General features: G+C 46.0%; 1 pseudogene; it reads right to left on the bottom strand.

Moving 5' to 3' along the window:
* Positions 1-9,043: 9,043 nt before the first annotated feature.
* Positions 9,044-10,181, bottom strand: LOC110582582 (annotated as a pseudogene).
* Positions 10,182-10,381: the final 200 nt, after the last annotated feature.

The raw sequence follows: 10,381 nt of genomic DNA, 5'->3' as shown, positions 1-10,381 counted from the left end.
TCATCCATCCTCCCATTTCTGGCTACAGTGCAAACATCATACAGCCAGATGGTTTGTTCTAGAGTGTGGCTGTCACACAATTCAGGGCTACTTGAAAGCTGTCCTATGGTAACACAATCGATTATTGTCATCATAGAGAGTGGACAGTGATGAAACCAATCATAGTCTGTTTCCAGGGACCATTCATGTTTTGAGACAAAAATAGTTTGCCAAACAGAAGATGTTTTTATTCCGAGATCGTGCTTGCTGGAGCTATATATATATATATATATATCTTATATATATATCATATATATATATATATATATTTTAGCTCAATTCCTGGTAAAAAGTAAATGCTCAATAAATATTCATCACTTTTGTAATATACATTATGACTGTTTTATTATTAAATTTGCCAAAGTGAGATTTCCCCTTCATATTCTAAAGACACCTAGAAATGAAAGGAAAAAAGGAAGAGCACCCCAGATGAAAGAGCAGGCAGGATGAAGGCGGGGTGGGGGGGAGATACTTTTAGGATGGGGCTGCTGCTGGGAAGCTCAGAGGAAGGAGCAAGAAGAATAAAGAGGCTGATGAGGAGGACAGAGGGGAGATCAACGGTTAACTGTGTGGAGTTTGGGGAGCAACGAAAGGTCCTGGACAGGAAGAGCAGTACTGTGGAAAAACGAAAGACATGTTAGCAAGTTGGGGCTCTGAAATCCCTGAGGACTCCAGCTGCCTCAGGCTAAGCCCTAGTCTGTTCCTGAAGCCACAAGGTGCCGAACCATGCTCACTGCTGCATGCCAGGGTGCGTGCGGATTTGCAAATGACAACAGATCGCTCTATTGCTCTCTGGACATTAGAGGCTGAAGGGTGGGGATGACAGGCTGATGGACCATCATTTTGTCTCATTTAAGGCAAGATCAGTAACTTAATGTCGAGATTTCAGTTTGTTAACTGCACAGAGGATCACATTTTCTTCTTCACGAAAACCAAACTACAAGTTCCAAGATCTGGGTGCCGGTCTCACGAGGTGGCCGGGACCAAGTGAGCTCAGGGACTGATGAGCACTCCTTGGGAGAGGATGACTTCTGTCTTCCTCGGACAAGTTTGCTCACTTGCCACAGCTGAGGAGAGAGGAGGCAGCATCTAACTGGCTGGTGGGCACACAGATTATTCAGTGTCTCCAAAGAGGACTGGTGGGTGGAATCTCCACAGATCAAATTGTGTCTCGGCTGGTCCTGAGTGCTGCCAAAGCCACTGGCTTTGCGGTAGCATCAGCGTCTGCCAGAAGGGACGCCATGGTGGGTTCACTTGGGACTGCCAACCACCCACATGGCTTGAAGTGAACCCCTTCACCCTGCTGTACTTCAGTTTCTACATCTGCAAAGTTGAGGGGACCCGGGAAGGAGCCCCCTGGGTGTTCAGTCATGAACTAACTATGCCTGCAGGATGTGGGCCTGGAGTAGTCCAGAAATGTTCAATAGAAACGGTGGTTGAAATAGGAGGAATACGATCTTTTCCAATTGTATTTTCTCTGGCTCAGGACCAAGTATTTAACTCCTTTCTTACCTTCGTGTTATAGCCTATTAGATATTTTAAACGAGCTCTTCCCCGTTGTCCATGTGTTTATCTGTTTGTGCTGTGAGCCATTCAAGGACAGGGACAGTTTTGAATAGGTAATACATTTACATGATTCAAAAGGAACAAAAGAGAATATAGTGAGGCCTGCTTTTCCCAGCCACCCACTTCCCCTTCCCACTGGCAACCAAATACTATTGTTTTCTTGTGTCTCCCTCCAGAATTGCTTTATGCATGCACTAAAAAACACATATGTGTTTTCCCTCCTGCTGATCTCAATATCTTTTATGGAAAAATGGTGGTGTAGTACATGCATTGTTCTGCATTTTCCACTCAATACTGTATCTTGAAGCTCTTTTTACATTCCTTGGTCTTTTTTATAGCTTCATGGTATTCCATTTTATATATATGCCATAATTTATTTGAACAGTCCCAAATTGATATTTAGGTTTTTAATCTTGTGATATTATAAATAATACTGTAATGAATAATCTGATGTATACATGATATTGCAGGTGTGTGTACGGTGTGTGTGTGTGTGAAATTTCGAGTTAATGGAAGAAATGGTAGATATTGTTTAGTGTGATCTGGGAAATGCCAAGGGGGTATCTCCCACCCAGACACTTATCCCACCGATTTCATTTGATTTTTCCAAATTCTACATTTGTAGTCATTCGTTTGCTGAAGATTTTGTCTCTTATCCAAACACTAACCAATTAAGCCTCAACAGTCATTTGAACTCTATTATGAATTATTAGTCCTGTGAGCAGTTTTGCTGTGGTGATCCCACGCTCCGGCTTCATACATTTGTGTGGCTTTGGCCACCTTCAGTGGGACACAGACTGATTTTTTTTCTCCTTTGTGGTCATCCAGGGAATGAGAAAAGACAGAGGGCAGACATGAGCTGGCCTCATATGGCATGGCAGAAACATGGCTGATTGAGTCACTCTGGGGGCCATCCTGTCCATCCCAGAATATTTGGCTTTGAAATGTGGGTTTGAATCGGGGGAGTTTGTTTTTGTAGACCTAGGCCTTGAAGATACAAAGCACAAATAGGCGTCCCTAAGTCACCTATTGTAGTAAGACTTATCATATGCATGTGCTGAGGGTTGGGATGCATTTCTGCCTTGGATATGAGAGTTGTGTAAGTTTCAATAATAGAACATCACTTCCAGGTAGGTGCATGGGATCAGCCCATGTCACAGTTCTTAAGCCATGTTTTCCTAGATATTATTTCCTTGATTATTTGAAAGTTGACGGATAGTTCCTCAGACTTATGTACAACTTACTTGGCTTTCAGTTAAAACTAGGCCAGCTAAGGCCTCATACATCTTTAACTTGCAATATCATGGCTTATATAAGCCCCACAAGACCTCATATCATGTTGGTACTAGGATAAAGTATTCCTTAATCTCATAAAATATTAGTGAAATTTCCTTGCACTGCAGTGTGTGTAGGTGTGTGTACATGCATGTGATATATGTAACCTGAGTGGTGGCCAGAATGCCTGCTCGGTTGGGTTGGATGGATATATAGTCCAGAGTGCCTGACTCTCAGTCCTGGCTTTATATTGGCATTAGGATCCATAGCAAATTATTGAACATTTTTGTCACTTGTGTTGTCATCTGTAGAATGGGTTGATGATAATAATACCTTCCTGAGACATTCTGAAGATGAAATGAGTTATTATATGTAAAGTGCTTTGATCAGTGCTTGGCACACAGTAAATGTTCAATACGTGATAGTGATTATTATCATCAAGCTGCTCTACGTGATACTGAGAATGCTTAGTGGAGGAGAAACAGTGGTGTGTATAAATACTGGGTGGGGATTTGGTGTTGAGAAATTGCACCAGTTCTCTCCTCTCTCTTGCCTCCTCACTTCTTCAGGGGAGCCTGGAGATGGAATAGCTAGATCAGGGTGACTTGGATGTCCGTTGGACAAGAGCAGGCCCTGGGGAAAGAACCCAGGATGTGGAAGGAAGGTTGGCCAGGCAGCGAGTGGGTTTCAGGAAAAGTCCAGGTGCGGATGAGTCAACATGGATCCACATGGGGCCAGTCAGGCTGCTGGCGCCATGCTGCCCATGGCGGGGCTGGGTTTCTCAGTGGAAACTGACAAGAGGAGGCAGACTGGTGGGCCCGGAGAAACTGTACAACTCAAGTCTCAGACAAAGGGCTAGCTTTTGTACCTTCTAAAGAACGCTGCAAGCCAATTAAAAAAGTCCCAAACCCCATAAAAAGGGGGAAAGGATATGGACAGTTTGCAGAAAATGAAAGAGAAATGGCTCCTAAGGACCTGAAAAGCTACTCAGCCCAACCCAGAAGAAGAAAAATGCAAATTATGACGACAGTGAGATTTTATTTTTCACCTGTCAGATTGGCAAATGTAGAAGAGTTTGATAATACTAAGAAATGGCTCTCTGCCAATTGGTACAACTTCCGTAGAAAGAACTTTGTTAATATCTGTCAAAATGTAAATGCAAATGCCTTTGACCTAGCAGTCCTACTTGTGGCAATGCATCCCACATACATATTCTCAAATGTGTGAAGTGATCCATGTAAAAGATTATTAATTGAGGCATTGTTTGTAGTAGCAAAGTTTTCAGGACATTCTGAAAGTCCACTAATAGGACTGGTTAAATAAATAATGATGCATCAATTTAATGAAGTACTAACAGCTGTCGACAAGAATGAGGGAGTACTTTGTTTATAGATACGAACTTCAAGATTTCTTGTTTAATGAAAAAGAGCAATGTGCAGAAAAGCATGTCTAGTGGGCTACTATTCTCTTAAAGAAGAAAAAAAAAGACTACATATGTACTTCCCCTATCATATGTATATATGCATATGCATAAAATAGGTAATAATGTGTCTATTGAGAAGGGAATTGGGAACTGGGGCTCGGGGATAAGTGAGAGAGAAACTCTCCACTTTGTACTATTTATAGTGTTTGAATTTGAATCATATTCATTCATTACCTATTCAATCTTTTTAAAAAATAAGAATATTGCAGCCTGCTCTCTAATACACCCATTGAATTTAATTTGAAAAAGTGTGTTATAAAATATTGATTAATGCAATTACTTAATCCCACACCACCCTCCTCGTCCTGTTCCATTTGATACTCACCTGTATTTGAATAAATTTGATGTCCCAGGAAGATGCTACAGGTTTATCCTATAGCTCCCTACATCCCTGGAGTCCATACTCAAGTACTGCTAGACACGCACCACCCCAGGATGAAGTTGTAGTGGCATGAGCAAGGCTTTAGGAAAGACAGAGCTGAGTTTGAATCCTGCCTGTATTACTCATTGGCTATGTCTTGGTGAGTTGCCTTACCTCTCTAAACCTCAGCTTTTGATCTGTAAAAAACAAAACCAAACCAAACCTGTTAACTATTGCATCATGAAGTTGATCTTGGCTATAGGATCTCAAGTATTTAAGAATCAAATTCATTAATAACAACAGCTTTATTGTGGTCCACTGCATCCATGTCCCGACGGGCCTCTGTCAGAATCACAGTGGAGCTGGCCAAACTCAGCTTTGCGCCTGGTTTCCCTGAAGCACTTAGACATGACCCAGGGCCACGATTCTCTGGTCCCTGCTAGCCTGCTGGAGTTGGTCTCTGTCCTTCCCAGCTCAGCCGATTCTCCCTCTCAGGTACCCTCGGCTTGACCCTAAGAATGCTCCTCTTTTGTGTCCAAAGTCTCTGGCAGCTTTTGGACAGGCTTCGTTATTTTCTCATGGTTGAGAGAAAGGGAGTTCCTTTAGCGTGGGGGTAAGGGAGCCAGGGTGTGGTGTCCGGAGCACTGGGGACCTAGTGACGATCACACTTCTCTTGTGCGGATTCGTGCTTGGTGCACAAGGATAGGGATTTCTCTCTCCTCTCTCTCTTCTTCCAACTCCCACTTACCGGGGGTGAATTTCAGACCCCTCTGCTAACTCTTCAGCATGGTTTGATTTGACTTGATGTGATTTACAATCAAATGTACCTAAAATGTATCTGTGTCTTGCCAACTGTTTACTTAAGCAACTACGGGGGACGTGTTACCAAGTGACATCAAGCAGCTCTGAGGTGGCTTGTTTTATAGTCAGTCTGAGCAACGGTAGAAGGTTCCGGTTTATATGTGTCCATATACTTGAATGGGAGAAAAATTCATATACGGTCAATAGCTTAGTTGCTATGGTGAGATGGAATGCTTTTTGAAAAAGTTTCTCTTTAAAGTCGAAGCTTAATCACTTTTAAGGCGGAGGAAAAACAGAAGGAGGAAAAAAAAAAAAAAGCCCCAGACTGTGGTAGGCTAGATTTCCCCCAGATATTATTGCTGCTTCTGTCTCTGCCGCGGAACATAACAGCTGGTGAGTAGAGAGAAACTGGAGAAAGATCTTTTTTGCCTTTAATCCAGTATGCTGTTTTCCTGTGCCCCGTTTTACTGTAATTCTCAGCGGCCGCGGGACAAAAGCTGTTGACTGATACATGCAATTACCTCCTCTAATATTGCTCTCAACTGTCGGCCCTGACTGACGAAAGTGGATGAGGTTTAGTTAAGGTCTGGGAAAACACTCTTTTAATAAAAGCCATTCCCATCTCTATGATCACCTCCCTCCCTCAGACCTTTTCATCTCTTTTCTGGAAAGATAAGGCCTGGTGATGGAAAGTTAAAAAGTGGTGCTGAACTTGGACGTTCACGACGCCACCATTTACCCCATAAAAACTCTCACAGCGTGTGTGTGCCTGTGTGTGCATGCGAGTGTGTGCAATTTGCATTTGAAATCCGGAGAATCAGTCTGGGTCGCTGGGCAGGTCTTTCCCAGGAAGAATAAGGGGGTGATTTGAGGAAGTTAAACCAGACCCTCATTGGGTTCAGACCTCATTTGGTTTTCGTAGGCAAAAGAAAGCCCTGCGGAGGTATTCCCTTCAGGGTCGTCCCGCGGCAGGGTGGACACGGTGCTCTAGCTCCTAATGGAGGACGGGCCCCGCCGAACTGGGTTTAATAAACTGTGGATGGAAACCTTCTCCTTCCCACTGACGCAGTGCTGCACGTAGCCTCCTCACAGAGCGCCACCCTCAGAAGAGGGAGTTGAGATCCTCCTGGGGAGCCCCTGGGCAGCCCCCCTGGGGGGGGGAAGAGGGGCGGAGCTAGTGAGATGAGAAGAATTCCTAGTTCACACAGGAAGGAGGGTAAGACACAAAGTGAGGACGATGCCCTGTTTACAAGTGTGGTTTGGAAGCCTGAGGTGAAACTATGGAAAGATGTCCCTATAAAAACTGAGAACTGTGTGGATTGGACTGGGTTCCTGTCATTTTGAAAGGCCTGCTGGTGGTTCTGAAGGCAAACTGCTGGCCACGGAGCCGCAGCTCGTCGCCAGTTCTATTTAGGAGGCCTGGCGGCACCTTGCGAGAGGGCCTTACGGATCCCTTTGACTGGGGCGCGCAGGCCCGGGGGGGTGGGGGGGGGCTGAGGAGGCTGCCGTTTGTTCGCAGGCCCAGAAGGGAGCCAGCGCGGGTCCGAAGGCAGTCCGCTCCCTTATCAGAGAATGAGGTAGCTCTGTCCTATCAGTTTTCCCTGGTGTTGGCACTCAATTTTCATAATACAATTTGTAATGTGATAAGGTCTACACATTATTAATAGTAGCAATAGCGTGGCAAGGTTATTCCTATGCAGTTTTAATAAAGAACAAAGGGCCGTGCTGCCGATGAAGTAAAATTATCTAGGATTTTAGAACCAGGGCGCGCCCCGTTCCTCTTTTTCAAGTATGTGCAGACTGTTTACTAAAAAAAAAAAAGCTGCTCTTAGAGATAAAGCCACCTCTGCCTCCACCCCACCGCACCCGCATTGATATGGAGACTCTACGGCCGGTTCACACCTTGTTTGCCTCCTGTAGGTGTCGCGGAGAATGTCAGCAGGGTCAGAGGAGAACAGCAATCTGACTCAACAGACATTTATTGCACTCCTGCTGTGTGCCAAGAAATGCACGGAGATCTGGACGTGTGTAAGTAACACGGGAGAAGAAAAGGCTCATCGTCCAGGAGCCCTCGCCTGCGGGGAGAGATGGAATTTCAGCCTCAGGTGGTGGACTGTTGACCAGCTACCAGGAGGTGAGTCCACAGAGGAAGAGGAGGAGATAGTTAAATGTGGCTAGGTCAAGGATGGCTTCCTGGAAGAAAGAGATGCTCCAGCTTTGTAACTAAGTGACTCCTTCCTTGGCACGCTTTACAGTTTCTCAGAGGCCACTGCTCTCTGTGCAAGGGATGACACAAATCCCACGGGAAGTGGTGTCTCCCATAGGGCACTAACACCCCAGTCATGCAGACAGGCATGCACACAGATCATGGCATCGTGGTGTGATGGCACAGGGACAGCAGTGTGGCTCTGCAGGGGCACAGAGGAAGAAGGGGATGACCTGCTTCAGCTTTCCTGGTGACGAGGGGCTCCCCTGCTTTCCTGTGCTGATAGCCGGGGATTACACTGTGCTTTTCCTCTACCGGGCCTGGCTCTAAGTACTCTGGACATAGCAGCACACACCATCTTCACACAACCCTAATGAGGTCACGAAGGCAGAGAAAAGTGTCTGGAAGCACAGTTAGGGCCAGGACCGGAACTTGGGCTGCCTGGCTCCCGAGTCCGTACTTGTCACCTTTCACTATTCACCCTCCAATGGGGAACAAGCTTCATTCTGGCCTTTCCTTAGGCTCCGGAGACTGAGCCTACTGTCTGAACTGGCTTCTGGGGAGAAGGCTAAGGAACTTCTATGCAAAGAATTTTGGAGAGGGGAATTTTTTTTTTTTTTAAGTTGTTGAATCCTGCTCCCAACCCCCATCCTCCCACATATAATCACATGTGCATTCACACCTACACAACTCGAATATACCCTTTTTCTCCTCCATGGGCCCCAACTCTGCCTTTGCATCAAAATCACCCAAAGCTTTAAATAAAATACGGCTGCTGAGGCCCCTTCCTGGATATTCTAAATAATCATATCTGGGAGCAGACCCTGAGCATCTGTTTTTTCCATGTTTTAAGAAAATTAAATGACATGCATGCCCAAAGTAAAAATTCACAGTACACAAAGAAAGTCTGTACCCCTTCTATCCAGGCCTCAGTCCTTCCTTTCAAAGGCGAACACTTCCAACAGTGACTTGTGATCTGTTTTCTTCCAGAAAGCAATGATCACACATATCCATCTGTTATTTTTCCTTTTTTTTGGCTGGCTACAGTGTCCTTTATTGATAGTACATGACAAGGCAGTTCTCCCCAAGCCCCTCCCCTTCTTCAGGGGGTCTGGAATGGAAACCGTGTAGAGGTCAGAAGATTCTCAGTGTGTTGGGGGAGAAGTTGGGGCAAGGACTCCCTAGCAGCCGAAGGCCCCTCTCTTCCTCTTGCTCTTGCTGGGGCTGGTGGTCCAGGGGGCTCTTACTCTTTGGAGGCCACGTAGACCACAAAATCTACCACTCAGTCGCTATAGCCAAATTCATTGTTGTGCTAGGAAATGAGCTTGACAAAAATGGTCATTAAGGGCAACGCAGCCCCAGCATCAAAGGTGGAAGAGTGGGTGTCACTGTTGAAGTCACAGGAGACCAGCTGATCCTCAGCGTCGCCCAGGATGCCCTGGAGGGGACACTCTGATGTCTGCTTCACCACCTTCTTGATGTCGTCGTATTTGGCAGCTTTCTCCAGGTGGCAGGTCAGATCCACGACTGACATGTTGGGGGTGGGGACATGAAAGGCCATGCCAGTGAGCTTGCGGTTCATTACAAGGATGACCTTGCCTACAGCCTTGGCAGCACCAGTAGAAGCAGGGATGATGTTCTGGGTAGTCTCTTGGCCACCACACCACAGCTTCCCAGAGGGGCCATCAACAGTCTTCAGGGTGGCAGTGATGGCATGGACTGTGGTCATGAGTCCCTCCATTATGCCAAAGTTGTCATGGATGACCCCTGCCAGAGGGGCCAAGCATTTGGTGGTATAGGGGGCATTGCTGACAATCTTGAGAAAGTTGTATATTTCTCATGGTTCACACCCATCACAAATATGGGGGCATTAGCAGGATGGGCAGAGATGATGACCCTCTTAGCTCTACCTTTCAAATGAGCCCCAGCCTTCTTCATGGTGGTGAAGACCCCAGTGGACTCCACAAGGTACTCAGCACCAGCATCACCCCATGATGTTGGCGGGAACTTTCTCTTAGAAGATGGAGATGGGCTTTCTTTTCTTTTTTTAAAGATTTTATTTATTTATTTGAGACAAAGAGAGAGAGAGCACAAGCAGGGTAAGCTGGAGAGGGAGAAGTGGCTCCCTGCTGAGCAGGGAGCCCAATGCGGGGCTCGATCCTTGGACCCTGGGATCATGACCTCAGCTGAAGGCAGGTTCTTAACCGACTGAACTTCCCAGGTGCCCCAGAGGTGGGCTTTCTTTTGATGACAAGTTTCCTATTCTCAGCCTTGACTGTGCCATTGACTTTGTCATGGGTGGAATCATACTTGGAGCATGTAGACCATGTATTTGAGGTCAATGAGAAGGGGTCATTGGTGGTGACAATGTCCACTTTGCCAGAGTTAAAAGCAGCCCTGGTGACCAGGTGCCCAATATGGCCAAATCCATTTACTCTGACCTTCACCATCATATCTTGGGGATGCAGCTGGCACAGCACAAGAAGATGCTGCTGTCTGTTGAATGGGGAGGAGCAGAGAGCCCCCATCTCTTATTTTCCAACCTCTAGATGATTGTGATGAATAGTCGGGTGAGAATCTCTGACTTGGGCCCTGCTCCACCCACCTCAGAGATGCTTCCTCTGTGGGAAAGGAGGGCAGGAAGAGGGAG

Source organism: Neomonachus schauinslandi, chromosome 1, assembly GCF_002201575.2.
Source record: "Neomonachus schauinslandi chromosome 1, ASM220157v2, whole genome shotgun sequence".
Lineage (NCBI taxonomy): Eukaryota > Metazoa > Chordata > Mammalia > Carnivora > Phocidae > Neomonachus > Neomonachus schauinslandi.
Note: the sequence above shows the minus strand (reverse complement) of the source record. Positions and strands in the feature narration are given on the sequence as shown.